Raw genomic sequence first — 17,002 nt, 5'->3', positions numbered from 1 at the left:
ACCTCCTGCGCCGCAGCTTAAACGCCACGACACGTGCGCCGGGCGGGGCCAGGCTGAAGGCACGCTCTGGGGGCGGGGGTCAGGCCCAAAGCACGCCGGCTGGGGCCCTGGGGGCGGGGCCAGACTCAGCGAAGCACATTCTGGGGTGGGGGCTCAGAGAGGCGGGGCCAGGCGCAGAGCACGCCCTGGGGCGGGGCCGGTGGAGAGGGGCGGGGCCGGTGCAGAGCGGCGGGGCCGTCTGGGGCTCCCGCGCGCGCGGCAGGCTCCGCCCCCACTGGGCGCCTCGGGGCGGGTCCGCGCCTTGAGTGGTCGCCGGCCGCTGGCAGAGCGGCGCGGGGAGCGGTCCATCTCTGCGCCTGAGAGGCGGCCGTGATCGTCCCGTTCTGGCCTCGAGGGGACGGCGGCCCCGCGGGGGTCAGCAGGCGGCCTGTGGCAGAGCCCACGTCCGCCTGACTGCCGGTCCGTGTCCTTTCCTGTCTGGAACCGCCTTCGCCTGCGGGGCTCTGAGCTTTATTATCACGTTCACCGCCCGCCATGTGATCCTCACTGTACAGCCCACAGAGCAGCGACACATCTGTCGCCTCACCTTCCCTGAAGCTCCATGAGGGCGAAGATCAGGGATGGACGTGCCTGCGCCCAAGCCCAGCGCGCCGCTTACTGGGACCCAGCCAGGCCCGTTCCTTTGCGGGTGGTCCCTGCCTGCGTCCCCGGAAGGACGGGGTTGCGTGCGTGGAACGCAGACAGTTTGGCCCGGGAAGCCTAAAATATATACTACCTGGCCCTCTACGAAAAAAGACTGTGGACTCTTGAAGTAGATTATCCCCATTTTACAGATGAGGAACCTGAGGCATCTCGCTTGGGCAGGGTACCCAGCTCCTGTGTCCCCAGCTAGCCCTGGAACAAGATGGGACGCCTCTCCCTGTCCATTTCCCATTACGGCTCCTGCTTATTACAAATTCTGCCAAGTGCATCTGGCCTCTGTGTCAAGCTTTCTCATCGTTCCAGCCCCCAGGGGAGGAGAAAAGTACGGCTTACCTCCCGGGTGGAAAGGTGAGGATGTAAGGAGCCCCAGAAGGTGTGGGCATTGGGGTGGGGCTTTGGAAGGTTAGCAGCCTGTGGACCAGTGTGTCTCCAGCCAAATCAGCTGCTCAGCCCTGGCTGCAGGGCTCCCAACACAAAGAGACCGGCTGCAGTGGGTCAGTCAGGATCACACCTGAGTCACAGCTAATCCTCAGGTAGAGCATCCTATGGGGGCACCTTGGGGTCAGCATTCCCTGTCCTTGGGCTTGGCCCAGCAGTGCCTTGTGGAGTCTGGGCTGGTCAGGCAGAGAGGACCCTGCTGTCACTAGGGGAGAAGCTAGGCCTTGAGTTGCTGCCCACTAGCCCTGGGCCAGTCCCTCAGCCCAGAATCAGCGCTTAGGGAGGCTGCAGCCCAGGCAAAGAGACCTTCCTTAGGAAGCAGGGGGACTTTGGGTGAAGGATGTCACCTCTCTGGACCTCAGTTTCCTGGTCTCTAAAGTCAGGATAATAATATCTGTCTCGAAGGGCCCTGTTATCCTCTAGTCCTAGAACCTGCCTAGACACTCTCATTTGCATAACTAAGGGGGGGATGACACTTCAACTCACTTGCCCCTGAACAGGACTTGGGGTTTCCTTTCAGTCTTGGCCATGAAAGGCACCCTGCCTGTCACAAAGGGCTTCCCGGATCAGATGCGAATCTGGCGATGGTGAGGAGCAGGGATGCTGGAGCCAGACTGCTGGGTGAAGTCCCGGCTCCAGCCCTTACTAGCTGTGTGACCTTGGGCAGGTTAAGCTCTCTGGGCCTCGAGTTCTCACCTGTAAAATGTGGATGGGAGTACTCCCTCCCTCCTGGGGTTGTTGCGGGGATTCAGGGAGTCATGTATGCACAGTGCCCAGCAGAGTTTGTGCCGGATAGCAATTAACCGTTATTGTTAAGATCTGTTCTGCTTCTGAGACTCCAACTTTGGCTGCTCAGTTGTCTATGTAAATACTGTTACACAATGTTTTAATATGTGATCCCAGCCAGATCCAGAATGTGAGATACTCTACAAGGCAAATGATGTGCTTTCTCTAACAAATCAATGGCATGAAAAACAAGGAGAGAAAGGAGACATAAAATAAAACAGACTTGAAAGACATAGCAGTTTAATGCAATATGCGCCTTTTGTTGGGATCCTGAATCAGGAGTTAGTTCACTAACTGTAAAAAAGACATATTTGAGACAACTTGGGAAATCTGAATATGAACTGAGTACTAGGTGTTATTAATGAATTATTTTGTTAGGTGGGATGAAGCATAATGTCTCTGTACATGAGAAGACCAAAAAGTCTTCTTGCATGCTGAAGTATTTACAGGTGCAGACGTGATGTCTGCTGTTAGTTCAAAACATTCCAGCCAAAACAGAACAAGCAAAAAGCAGGGGCTTAGATGAAACGACATGACAAAATGTTGGTAGTTGTTGAAGCATCATGACAAATTCAGGGGAGGTCATTATACTATGCTTTACTTTTTTGTAGGTTTGGAAATTTCCATAATAAAAAGGTTTTTAAATATGTGTCTTTAAAAAGTAGGGTGACCAACTGGACTTCCTCAAATTCAAAACATTTGCACATCAAAGAAGATTATCAAAAAAGTGAAAAGACAGTCGACCTAATGCCAGAGAATATTTGCAAATCATAGATATGATAAGGGTCTAATATTCAGAATATATCAAGAACCCCTAACAGGGGCTGGCCCCGTGGCCGAGTGGTTAAGTTTGCACGCTGTGCTTCGGTGGCCCAGGGCCTGTGAATCGTGGGCACGGACATGGCACCGCTCATCAGGCCATGCTGAGGTGGCATCTCACATGCCACAACTAGAAGGACTCACAACTAAAAATACACAACTCTGTACCGGGGGGCTTTGGGGAGAAAAAGAAAAAATAAAATCTTAAAAAAAAAAGAACCCCTAACAACTAACAACAAAAAGAAATAATCCAATTAAAAAATGGGCAAACAACTTGATAGACATTTCTCCAAAGAAGATACACAAATGGCCAACAAGCACATGAAAAGATGCTCAGTGTCATTAGTTATTAGGGAAATACAAGTCAAATGCACAATAGGATGCCAGTTCACAACCACTAGGACGGCCATAAAAACGAAACAAAGCAAAGCAACGCACAGAGAATAACAAGCGCGAGGACGTGGAGAAGCTGAGCCTCTCAAACGTTACCGGGGGAATGTAAAGTGGTTCAGCCACTGTAGAGAGCTGTTTGGAGCTCCTCACAGAGCTGAACGTAGAATGACCATGTGATCCAGCCATTTCACTCCCAGGAAGAAAGCCCCAAAGTGTTGAGAGCAGGGACTCAAACAGAAACTTGTACGCAAATGTTCATGTAATCACAATAACCAAAAGGTGGAAACAACCCAAATGTCCATCAGTTGATGGATGGAGAAACAGAATATGGCATATTCCACACGATGGGACATTATTTGGTCATGAAAAGGAATGTAGTGCTGATACATGCCCCACATGGACGACCTTGAACACATGCTAAGTGAAAGAAGCCCATCACAAAAGGCCATGTTTTGTATGATTCGCTTTTGTAAAATGTGCAGAAAAGGCAAATCCATTGAGACTGAAAGCAGATGAGCGGTTGTCAAGGGGTGGGGGATGGGGAGGAGGAGTGACTGCTAACGGTGCGGGTTTCCTTCAGGAGTGATGCGCGCGAGCTGGAACTAGGTGGCTGTGCTGGCTGCACCGTATTGTGAGTACACTCAGAACCACTGAATTGTACACTTTAAAATGGTGAATTTTACCTCAACAAAAAATGCGTATTAAGAAAAAGTATGTTGCCCACCCCACTGCAGAGCTGGTAGAACATTTATCACTCATTCAACTAAAGCGCCCCATAGGATTAGTGTTCAGGGATGGGGAGTGGGAACCCACGGGATAGGCAGGTGTTTTGCTTAAGCCTGGGCTTCCAAAAAGAGTATGTGGTCATCTCCATCGTGTGCTTGAGGACACGACCACCCCCACCCACTCCTCCCTCAGCACTCCCGGGGTGTCCGTTCACTTGTTCATGCAGCTCCTGCCCTGTGCCAAGTGCTGTGGTAACACACGGACAAGAAAGAGCCGCGGCCCTCAAGCAGCTTCCAAGTCAAGAAAGCAAAACCACAAACAAACCCACGTGGGCAGACAGCTCTCCCCTCCTCCTGTGGTGGGGCCACCATGGAGAGAATGCACGTCGTCCTCAGGGAGGTGCCCTTGTGTCTGGGCTCAGGAAGACTCATAGGAACTCACTGGCAGGACAAGAGGGCAGGTGGGGGCGCTTTCCCTGCAGAAACTGGGTCTCTTGTTTCAGGAGCCGGCGAGGCTTCTCAGCCGGATCCCTTCTGAGTGTGAGAGTGAACGGGGCATAAAGGGTGAGGGGGAGCAGCCATGACAAGAAAGGAAAGGCCCTGGAGAGAGGCCCCTCGGGGGACTTGGGGTTCATGGGGAAGGCTCTCTGAGCTGAGGCCTGCACAGTCCCAAAGCCTCCTTACAAAGCCCTTAGGTGAGGCCGGAGGGTGGCCAGCGTCCAGCACCATTGGCCCAGGCTCCCCAGGCTGCTGTCCGTCGGCACTTTGCTGCTGCCGTCTGGTGGGTTCTCTTGCTCCTTCTCCTCCTCTGCTGGGATTCTCCTTCTTTTCAGGAATGCCCTGCTCCGAGTCTGGGAGGGGCAGGCCTGAAGGTGGGCCAGATAGGCCGGGGGCAAGGGCCTGCTTCTGCCGTGGAGCTGCTGTCCTCCTCCTGCCAGCTGGCCCTGACCAGGGACAGTGCCCAGGAGTGACTGGGGGGTTGTGAACCAGGCCCTTGTGAACTAGGCCCACAAATGTGTCCACGAATGGCGCTTCTGGGCTGTTGGCTGGCTAGGCATTTTAGGGGCAAAAGTGAAGGCCCTGGGCCAGCTCCAGTGGCCTAGTGGTTAAAATTTGGCATGCTCTGTGCCATACCAACTCATATGGGATACAGCAAAAGCTGTATTAAGAGGAAAATTCATCGCAATACAGGCACATCTTAACAAACAAGAAAAATCCCAAATAAGCAACCTTAAAGCACACCTAACTGAACTAGAGAAAAAAGAACAAATGAAGCCCAAAGTCAGCAGAAGGAGAGAAATAATAAAAATCACAGCAGAAATAAATACTATTGAAATGAAAAAGGCAGTAGAAAGGATCAATGAGACAAAGAGCTGGTTCTTTGAGAAGATAAATAAAATTGACAAACCCCTAGCCAGACTTACAAAGAAAAAAAGGGAGAAAGCTCAAATAAACAAAATCAGAAATGAGCGAGGAGAAATAGCAACAGACTCTGCAGAAATACAAGGGATTATAAGAGAATACTACAAAAAACTATATGCCAACAGAATGGATAACCTAGAGGAAATGGATAAATTCTTGGACTCCTACAATCTCCCAAAGCTCACTCAAGAAGAGGCAGACAATTTGAACAGACCAATCACAAGGAAAGAGATTGAAACAGCAATCAAAAACATCCCAAAGAATAAAACCCCAGGACCAGATGGCTTTCCTGGGGAATTCTACCAAACTTTCAGAGAGGATTTAATACCTATCCTTTTCAAGCTATTCCAAAAACTTAGGGAAGATGGAACACTTCCTAACACATTCTATGAGGCCAACATCACGCTGATACCAAAACCTGACAAGGACACCATGAAGAAAGAGAACTACAGGCCAATATCACTGATGAACATAGATGCAAAAATTCTAAACAAAATTTTGGCAACCACAATTCAGCAATTCATCAAAAGAATCATACATCAGGATCAGGTGGGATTCATACCAGGGACACAGGGATGGTTCAACATCCGCAAATCAATCAACGTGATACACCACATCAACAAACTGAGGAATAAAAACCACATGATCATCTCAATAGATGCAGAGAAGGCATTTGACAAGATCCAACAGCCATTTATGATAAAAACTCTGAACAAAATGGGCATAGAAGGAAACTACCTCAACATAATAAAGGCCATATACGACAAACCCATAGCCAACATCATACTCCATGGGCAAAAACTGAACCCCATTCCCCTGAAAACAGGAACGAGACAAGGATGCCCTCTATCACCACTCTTATTTAACATAGTACTGGAGGTCCTGGCCAGAGCAATCAGGCAAGAAAAAGGAATAAAAGGAATCCAAATAGGGAGGGAAGAAGTGAACATATGAGGAATTTAAAACTATGGACCAAGAACAGTTTAGTGGATACCAGGGGAAAGGTGGGATGGGGGGTGGGCACAAAGGGTGAAGTGGTGCACCTACAACATGACTGACAAACATTAATGTACAATTGAAATTTCACAAGATTGTAACCTATCAATAACTCAAAAAAAAAAAAATTTGGCATGCTCTGCTTCAGTGGTCTGGGTTTGGTTCCTGGGCACAGAGCCATACCATTTATCTGTTAGTGGCCATGCTGTGGCAGCAGCTCACATTGAAGAAAAAAAAAAAAGGAAGATTGGCAACAGATGTTAGCTCATGGCCAATCTTCTTCAGCAAAAGAAAGAAAGTGAAGGCCCTGGACCTGCTCACCTGGGCTGTGACTACTCACCACCCTTCCTTTCTGCTACTGATGTGTTTGGTGAAACTTATGGTAAAAGTTTGCTTATTTAGTCAACACATTTGTTTAAGCTTCTCATTTATTTAGCAACATAAGAAAATAAGATAATTTCCAGCAGGGCAAGGCTACTAAGGAAATACAGCTGTAGGGAAAGGCATTCTTTAGCTAAGGTGGCTAGGCAAGGCCTCTCTGAAGAGGGGGTGTTTGGGCTGAGTCCTGAGTGATGGGAGAGATTGGATGGAGATCTGTGTGAACGACATCCTCAGCAGAGAAGATGGTTAGTTCCAAGGCCCAAGGACAGGAATGAGACAGTGTGTTTGAGGAGCGGAAAGTCCAGTGTGGCTGGAAGACAGTGTGGTGAGAGGACCGGCCAGGAGGGGAGGGGGAGAGGTAGGCAGGGGCTAGATCGCTGGGCTCCGGCAGCCCGAGAGAGGCCCTTGCATTTTATTCTAACGGCAGTGGCTGGTCCTTGGTGACCTCGGCAGGAACTGTTTGTGGAAGGTGAGCAGGGTAGTTTGACAGGATGAGAGAGAGTGGGAGGAAGTGAAGGCAGGGAGCACAGCAGCCCTGCTGTGAAGAATGGCTCTGAGAAGGGTTTGGGTTTGTTCTGTAAGTTGTGCTTGTATGATGATTATCTCACTGAGGAATACTGTTATTGAGATGATCTCATTGAGAGAGACAAATTGATGATGCCAGAGAGAGGGGTCACCGCAGGAAGGAATTCCCTGGGTGGGTGAGAGGGCACGGGGTCCAGGGCACGAGTGGGAGAGGAGAGAAATCAGACAGTTCTTCACTGTTACAAGAGGAAGCTGCAGTCAAACCGTCACGTGTACACCTTAGACATACACGATGTTGTATGTCAATTATATCTCAATAAAACTGGAAAACACAGGGGGAGGCTGTGGTCAAGGGCCCAGGCTAGTGATTTTATGAGGGAAGATGAGGTGGTTCTTATCTGACTGCTTCTTTGTTCTCGGTGACATATGGAGTGAGGTCATCAGCTGAGAGTGTAGTGAGGAGGGGGCGGTGAAGGTTTGAAGAAAGCAGAAAAGATGTGAACTTTCCATTTGAAGAGGGAGAAAGAATCCCCAGGAAAATCTAATGGTTGTTGGACAGCATCGAGTGCCCGTTTGAGATCTGGGTCAAAGACGCAGTGCGAGACTAGTTAGTGCGGTCATGTGATTTTCTCCAACAATGTTCAGGCGCTCAGGTGCAGGGATGGGTGGATGGGTAGCTAAAGGGTTTAACCAGAGCTGGAGTTTGCCAGTCAAGTACAGAGTGAGGAGAAACGGGCGAAGGAGGTGAGAACGTTTGCAAAGGAGGATAGTGAGGGCCTGGGGGTGATCTATGTGCTTAACACTTAGATGGTGCGTACCACGTGCCCAGCACTGTTTCTAAGCACTTTACAGAGGGAAGAAGTGGCAAGATCATTGGCCCAGTGGAACGTAAGGATTGTTGGAATGGGGTCACGAGAGTAAGCCAAGCAAAAGCATAAGGAGGTGGTGATTAGAGGGTAGGAGGCTTGAAATGGACACTCCAGAGGTGGCATCAATATTGGTGATGGCAAGTCAAGAGTATGACTGTGGAAGTCCATGCCTGAGGTGGGGTGGAAGAGATTATTAAGAATTGAGAATTGTATTAATCATGTTTTTTATTTTCTACATTTTATGACAATTTAGGGGCCTTGCTATTCACGGAGAGACTGCCCCTTCCAGGACTAGCTAATTCCTAGAGACAGCAGAGGACTCCCCCCCACCACCCCAAGCACACCATTCATATGCAAACCAATCAGTCCAGAGCCCACACCCCCAACTGCCTCCTTTACCTAACCCTCACAGCCAAGCCAGTCTGTCCCCTCCTCTAAATGACCCCAGGGTCAAGTATGGCAAACTAGAGACCACCCCCATAGCCCCGCCAAAATTATTCAAACTATCCAATTCTAAACGCGCTTAAACTCCCCTCCCCTGCCTTGCCATTCCTTCCCGTGGAAACCACAGTTAAAGCTCTGGGCCATGTTTTCCACTCGCTCCTTCTGCTTCTTAACGGACCGTGGAAGTTCCCCATGTGGTCCTGCATGGCATGGCGGCCCCCTCCTCTAAATGCTTCTTTCAACGGTACTGACCTTTCTATGTTGTTCCTTAATCACCTCTATAAATTAAATCCCAGGTACAATAAAAAACGGAGGCTCGGTTACAAGAGGCCAAGATGTTGGGTGGATTGTCTCTGCCAATGTTGAAGTTGGCAAGAGTGGTGAAAGGGAAGGGGTAAAGAATACAGGGATCCGGGTACTAAAATAAGTCAAGAATGAGAGAGAGCGACCAGGAGGTGGGTTGGTAACAGCAGCAAGGATCGGGAGTGTACTGGAACGGTCTGATGGAGTGCATTTCAAAGAAGCCGGGCTTTGTGAAGGAGAAAATGGCCACGGGGAGCAAAGAGGACACCTATTCTACCCTGATTTCCAGGGAGCACAGGGAAGAAAATGGCTTCACTTGAGGCGGCTAGGGTGTCCTCAGGGAAGAGAGCCAAGCTTCGGGAAGAGCAAGCCAGGGAAGGGAATGTTCAGAGGAGGTGACAGTGTGGGGAATTCGGTGATGGTTGATCAAGCATTCTAAAGGTCGCAGTGAGGTTTGGGAGGCCTGCGAGTGGTGGGTGACTGGGACTAGATTAGGGGAGAAACGGGAAATAAATACAGGGACAGGCACCCAGGGAATGATGGCTTACAGGGCATCTGATGGTGGTGGTTTTTCATTGTGGTAAAATATACATATCTACCGTCTTGACTTTTTGGACTGAAGTATACTAAATACATTCATAATGTTGTGCAAACATCACCACTCTCCACCTCCATAACCTTCCATCCTGTAAAACTGAAACTCTGTACCCATTAAACAGTAACTCCCCACTTCCTGCGCCCACCCCGAGCCCCTGGCAACCACTATTCTACATTCTTGTCTCTATAATTTTGACTATTCTAAGTATCTCCTATAAATGGAATCATACAGTATTTCTCTTTTTGTGAGTGGCTTATTTTACTTAGCATAATGTCCTCAAGATTCTTCCACGTTGTAGCATATATCAGAATTTCCTTCCTTTTTACGGCTGAATAATATTCCATTGTATGTATTTACCACGTTTTGCTTATCCATTCATCTGCTGATGGACACTTGGGTTGCTTCCACCTTTTAGCTACTGTGAATGATGCTGCTGTGAACCTGAGTGTGCAAATATCTCTTCAAGACCCTGCTTTCAATTCTCTCGGGTGTATGCCCAGAAGTGGAATTGCTGAATCACATGGTAATTCTATTTTTAATTTTTTGAGGATCCAGCAAACTGTTTTCCACAGAGGCTGTACTGTTTTCATTCTCACCAACAGTGCACAAGGGTTCCGATTTCTCCACATCTTCGTCAACACTTGTTATTTTCTGTTCTTTTGATAGTAGCCATCCTAATGGGTGTGAGTAGTTTTGAAATGCATCTACCTGAAAATTAGTGACATCGAGCATCTTCTCATGTGCTTATTGGACATTTGTACATCTTCTTTGGAGAAATGTTTATTCAAGTCCTTTGCTCATTTTTGAGTTGGGTTTGTGTGTGTGTGTGTGGTTGAGTTTGAGGAGTTCTCAGTATACTCTGGATAGTAATCCCTTATCTGATATATGATTTGCACATATTTTCTCCTATTCTGTGGGTTGCCTTTTTACTCTGTGGATAGTGTCTTTTGATGCACAAAAATTTAAATTTTCATGAAGTCCAATTTGTCTATTTTTTCTTTTATTTCCAGTGCAAAATCTAAAACATCATTGCCAAATCCAGAGTCGTGATGTTTTTGCCCTATGTTTTCTTCTAAGAGTTGTCTAGTTTTAGGTCTTAAATTTAGGTCTTTGATCCATTTTGAGTTAATTTTCTATATATGGTGTTAGGTAAGGGTCCTATTTCATTCTTTTGCATGTGGATATCCAGTATTCCCAGCAACATTTGTTGAAAAAACTGTCATTTCCTCACTGAATGGTCTAAGCACCCTGTCAAAAATCATTTGACCATACGCAAGGATTATTTCTGGACTGTCTTTTCTGTTCCATTGGTCTGTATGTCTGTCTTTATGCCAGTACCACATTGTTTTGATTACTGTAGCTTTGTAATAAGTTTGAAATCAGAAAGTGTGATTTCATACTTTCCTTCAGCTTTGTTCTTTTTCAGGATTGTTTTGGCTGTTCAGGGTCCCTTGAGATTCCATACAAATTTTAGGATAGATTTTTCTATTTCTTCAAAAAACATCATTGGGATTTTGATAAGGATTGCATTGAATGTGTAGATTGCTTTCAGTACTATTGACATCAACAATATTCAGTCTTCCAATCCGTGAACATGGATGTGTTTCCATTTATTTGTCTTCTTCAATTTCTTTCAGTGAGGTTTTGTAGTTTTCATTATATCTCTTTGTTCACGTTCATTCTTAAGTATTTCATTCTTTTTGTTGCTATTGTAAATGGAATTGTTTTCATAATTTCCTTTTCAGATTATGCATTGTTAGTGTAGAGCAACTGATTTTTGTGTGTTGACTTTGTATCATGCTAGTTTGCTGAATTCATTTACTCACTTTAACTGGATTTGTGTGGAATCTTTAGGGTTTTCTACATATAAGATCATATCATCTGTGAACAGAAATAATTTTACTTCTTCCTTTCCAATTTAGGTACCTTTTATTTCTTTTCCTTCCCTAATTGCTCTGGCTAGAACTTCTATTACCAAATCGAATAGAACTGGTGGGAGTAGGCACTCTTGTCCTGTTCCAGATTGTAGGGAAAAAGATTTCAGTCTTTTACCAGTGAGTATGATGTTTGCTGGGGTTTTTCATATATGGCCTTTATTATGTTCAGGCAATTTCCTTCTCTTCCAAGTTTGTTGCGTGTTTTTTTCATGAAATGGTGTTGAATTTTGTCAATTGCTTTTCCTGCCTCAATTGAGATGATCACGTGGTTTTTATCCTCCATTCTGTTAATGTGGTGTGTTACAGTGATCAAATTTTGTGTGTTGAACCATCCTTGCATTGAGGAGTAAATCACACTTGGTCTAATCCCTTTAACATGCTGCTGATTTTGCTTTGCTAGTATTTTTAAAGGACTTTTGCATCAAGGTTCATAAGGGATATTGGCCTGAAGTTTTCTTTTCTTTTTTTTTTTTTGAGGAAGATTAGCCCTGAGCTAACTACTGCCAATCCTCCTCTTTTTGGCTAAGGAAATCTGGTCCTGAGCTAACATCTGTGCCCATCTTCCTCTACTTTATATGTGGGATGCCTACCACAGCATGGTGTGCCAAGCGGTGCCATGTCTGCACCCAGGATCATTCAGATCAAACCCTGGGCCGCTGAGAAGCAGAATGTGTGAACTTAACCAGGCTGGCCCCATGAAGTTTTCTTTTCTTGTAGTGACTTTTGTCTGGCATTTGTATCAGGGTAGTGCTGGTCCATGGAATGAGTTAGGAAGTGTTCCCTCCTCTTCAATTTTTTGGAAAAGTTTTAGAAGGATTGGTATTAGTTCTTCTTTAAATATTTGGTAGAATTTATCAGTGAAGCCATCAGTTCTAGGGCTGTTCTTTGTTGGGAGATTTTTGATTACTGATTCAATATCCTTACTTGTTACAGGTCTTTTCAGATTTTTTATTTCTTCCTAGAAAATTTTCTGAGGGGGCTTTTGGGCATGAAAGGAATACTCAGGAGTTATGGTTTTTTTTGTGAGGAAGACCGGCCCTGAGCTAACATCTGTTGTTAATCTTCCTCTTTTTGCTTGAGGAAGATTGTCGTTGAGCTAACATCATGCCAATCTTCCTCTATTTTGTATGCAGGACTCCACCACAGCATGGCTTGATGAGCAGTGTGTAGGTCTGTGCCCGGGATCCGAACCTGCCAACCCCAGGCTGCCGAACCAGAGCATATGAACTTAACCACTAAGCCACTGGGCTGGCCCTGAGAGTTATGTTTTAATTACTATTCAGTTGATTAAAAGTATCAAGTTTAAATATCCCGTCTTCTAAGCCTAAAATCTCAATTTACAAATATAATTATTTTATTACTAAATCCATTATTTTTTGTATAAAAATAAGAATTTTTTCTACATGTTCTTTGATTAACTTTCAATTAACCATGGGTTTAACAGAGTAACTCCTCCTTAATTATACCACACCACTTCTGTACTTAATTGATCAAATTCCCTTAGACGTTTCAAACCAGACTTTCAAATTGAATTTAGGTGATTCTCTTAAATACACCAACACCCCCCCTCCCCAGTAGTCTTTTAAATCTAATAGGCAAAATCTTCCTAGACCATTTAGCATCTCTTGTAAGTCTAGTAAAAGAGACTCAGAAATGTAACACAATCTCTTACCTGTTTGGCACATCTTAAATTGAAGTACATATTTAGCAGTGGAATGAAACTTGTTATTACGATAACCTAACCAACACCAAAGTATCAATTCAGGTAGATTCTTTTATTCATCCTGACATTACAAACATGCTCTCCCAACCTAGGGGCACAGAACCATCATCTCAGGCCACTTCACACTGAGGTGCTGTGGGTTGAACTCTTGGTGGGATATTCTTGCCCAGGACGGGGTTCCAGAATGGTTTCCAGGGTGATTCATCATGAGTTGGTGTCTATTAGGCTCAGTCACTGTGGAGGTAACTGGACTTTCCAAACCTATATCTTTCCTTTTTTTTGTAAGAGTGAAATCTTACACAATTTCTCATTTTGTTGCCTGAGTAGGGCTGATGAGATTCTGCATCCCCTACCAGGACTGCAATGAACCTTTTAGCTATTTGATTAGAAATTATGAAGTTTTGATGATGATTAAAACATATATAGTATGCATATAGTTTGGCTTTGTCAACATACTGTAAACATTGAAACTTTTACATGCCTTTTTTTTTCTTAAAGATTTTATTTTTCCTTTTTCTCCCCAAAGTCCCCCAGTACATAGTTGTGTATTGTTAGCTGTGGGTCCTTCTAGTTGTGGCATGTGGGATGCTGCCTCAGCATGACCTGATGAACGGTGCCATGTCTGCGCCCAGCATCTGAACTGATGAATCCCTGGGCCGCCAAAGCAGAGCACGTGAACTTAACCTCTCGGCCACAGGGCTGGCCCCTAAATTTGTGATTTTTTTAAAGTTAATTTTTATTGAGTTTTGATAGGTTACAATCTTGTGAAATTTCAGTTGTACATTATTGTTTGTCAATCATGTTGTAGGTGCACCCCTTCACCTTTTGTTCCCATCCCCAAAACCCCCTTTCCCCTGGTAGCCACTAATCTGTTCTCTTTGTCCACGTGTTTAAAATTCTCATATGAGTGGAGTCATACAGAGATTGTCCTTCTCTATCTGGCTTATTTCACTTAACATAATTCCCTCAAGGTCCATCCATGTTGTGAATGGGATGATTTTATTCTTTTTTATGGCTAAGTAGTATTCCATTATATATATATACCATATCTTCTTTATCCAATCATCAGTTGATGGGCACTTAGGTTGCTTCCACATCTTGGCTATTGTAAATAATGCTGCAATGAACATAGGGGTGCATGGGACTTTTGGAATTGCTGACTCCAAGCTCGTTGGATAGATAGCCAGTAGTGGGATGGCTGGGTCATATGGTATTTCTATTTTTAATTTTTTGAGAAATCTCCATACTGTTTTCCATAGTGGCTGCACCAGTTTGCATTGCCACCAGCAGTGTATGAGGGATCCTTTTTCTCCACAACCTCTCCAACATTTGTTACTTTTTGTCTTGGTTATTTTTGCCGTTCTAAAGGGTGTAAGGTGATATCTTAGTGTAGTTTTGATTTGCATTTCCCTGATGATCAGTGATGATGAACATCTTTTCATGTGCCTATTGGCCATTGTATATCTTCTTTAGAGAAATGTCTGTTCATGTCTCCTGCCCATTTTTTGATCGGGTTGTTTGACTTTTTGTTGTTGAGTTCTTTATATATTATGGAGATTAGCCCTTTGTCAGATATATGATTTGCAAATATTTGTTTCCCAATTAATGGCTTGGTTTTTTGTTTCAATCCTGTTTTCCCCTGCCTTGAAGAAACTCTTTAGTCTGATGAAGTCCCATTTGTTTATTCTTTCTATTGTTTCCCTTGTCTGAGAAGACATGGTGTCCTAAAGGATCCTTTTAATACTGATGTCAAAGAGTGTACTGCCTACATTTTCTTCTAGAAGCCTTATGGTTTCAGGTCTTACCTTTAGGTCTTTGGTCCATTTTGAGTTTATTTTGGTGAATGGTGAAAAAGAATGGTCAATTTTCATTCTTTTACATGTGGCTTTCCAGTTTTCCCAGCACCATTTGTTGAAGAGACTTTCTTTTCTCCATTGTAGGCCCTCAGCTCCTTTGTGGAAGGTTAGCTGTCCATAGATGTGTGGTTTTATTTCTGGGCTTTCAATTCTGTTCCATTGATCTGTACACCTGTTTTTGTCCCAGTACCATGCTGTTTTGATTACTGCAGCTTTGTAGTATGCTTTGAAGTCAGGGATTGTGATGCCTCCAGCTTTGTTGTTTATTCTCAGGATTGCTTTAGCAATTTGGGGTCTTTTGTGCCCCATATGAATTTTGGGATTCTTTGTTCTATTTCTGTAAAGAATGTCATTGGGATTCTGATTGGGATTGTGTTGAATCTGTAGATTGCTTTAGGTAGTATGGACATTTTAACTATGTTTATTCTTCCAATCCATGTACATGGAATGTCTTTCCAACTCTTTATGTCGTCATCCATTTCTTTCAGGAAAGCCTTGTGGTTTTCATTGTATAGGTCTTTCACTTCCTTAGTTAAATTCACCCTGAGGTATTTTATTCTTTTTGTTGTGATTGTGAATGGTATTGTGTTCTTGAGTTCTTTTTCTGTTAGTTCGTTATTAGAGTATAGAAATGCTACCAATTTATGTAAGTTGATTTTATACCCTGCAACTTTGCTGTAGTTGTTGATTACTTCTAAAAGTTTTCCAATGGATTCTTTGGGGTTTTCTATATATAGGATCATGTCGTCTGCAAACAGCGAGAGTTTCACTTCTTCCCCCCCATTTGGATTCCTTTTATTCCTTTCTCTTGCCCAATTGCTCTGGCCAGGACCTCCAGTACTATGTTGAATAAGAGTGGTGACAGAGGGCATCCTTGTCTTGTTCCTGTTTTCAGGGGGATGGCGCTCAGTTTTTGCCCATTGAGTATGATGTTGGCTGTGGGTTTGTCATATGTAGCCTTTATTATGTTGAGGTAATTTCCTTGTATCCCTGTTTTGTTCAGAGTTTTTTTTTTATCATAAATGGCTGTTGGATCTTGTCAAATGCCTTCTCTGCATCTATTGAGATGATCATGTGGTTTTTATTCCTCAATTTGTTGATGTGGTGTACCACATTAATTGATTTGTGAATGTTGAACCATCCCTGTGTCCCTGGTATGAATCCCACTTCATCATGATGTATGATCCTTTTGATGTATTGCTGAATTCGAGTTGCCAAAATTTTGTTGAGAATTTTTGCATCTTCTTCATCAGCGACATTGGCCTGTAGTTCTCCTTTTTCGTGCTGTCCTTGTCAGGCTTTGGTATCAGCGTGATGTTGGCCTCACAGGATGTGTTAGGAAGTGTTCCATCTTCCCTAACTTTTTGGAATAGCTTGAAAAGTATAGGTATTAAATCCTCTTTGAAAGTTTGGTAGAATTCCCCAGGAAAGCCATCGGGTCCTGGGGTTTTATTCTTGGGATGCTTTTGGTTGCTGTTTCAATCTCTTTCCTTGCGATTGGTCTGTTCAGATTGTCTGCTTCTTCTTGACTTAGCTTTGGGAGATTGTAAGAGTCTAAGTATTTATCCATTTCTTCTAGGTTATCCATTTTGTTGGCATATAGTTTTTCGTAGTATTCTCTTATATTCCGTTGTATTTCTGTGGGGTCTGTTGTTATTTCCCCTCTTTCATTTCTGATTTTGTTTATTTGAGCTTTCTCTCTTTTCTTCTTTGTAAGTCTGGCTAGGGGTTTGTCAATTTTATTTATCTTCTCAAAGAACCAGCTCTTTGTTTCATTGATCCTTTGTACTGCCTTTTTTTGTTTCAATAGCATTTATTTCTGCTCTGATTTTTATTATTTCTCTCCTTCTGCTGACTTTGGGCTTTGTTTGTTCTTTCTCTAATTCAGTTAGATGTAATTTGAGATTGCCTATTTGCGATTTTTCTTGTTTGTTAAGGTGTGCCTGTATTGCAATGAATTTCCTTCTTAATACATCTTTTGCTGTATCCCATATGAGTTGGTATGGCATATTATCATTTTCACTTGTCTCCAGATATTTTTTTATTTCTTCTTTAATTTCAACGATCCATTGCTTGTTCAATAGC

The 17,002-nt window shown here is 44.3% G+C and overlaps 1 protein-coding gene across 3 annotated transcripts in view; it reads right to left on the bottom strand.

The window, feature by feature from the left end:
• LOC123285332 (transmembrane protein 177-like) overlaps nucleotides 1-16,710 on the bottom strand; it is a 40,870-nt gene extending 24,160 nt beyond the window's left edge. For all 3 annotated transcript variants that reach the window (XM_070507460.1, XM_070507461.1, XM_070507463.1), the window contains exon 1: nucleotides 3-16,710. The gene's annotated coding sequence lies outside the window, so the exon portion shown is untranslated. The remainder of the gene's footprint in view (nucleotides 1-2) is intronic.
• Nucleotides 16,711-17,002: the final 292 nt, after the last annotated feature.

This window comes from Equus asinus, chromosome 4 (assembly GCF_041296235.1).
Source record: "Equus asinus isolate D_3611 breed Donkey chromosome 4, EquAss-T2T_v2, whole genome shotgun sequence".
In the NCBI taxonomy this organism is placed as follows: domain Eukaryota; kingdom Metazoa; phylum Chordata; class Mammalia; order Perissodactyla; family Equidae; genus Equus; species Equus asinus.
Note: the sequence above shows the minus strand (reverse complement) of the source record. Positions and strands in the feature narration are given on the sequence as shown.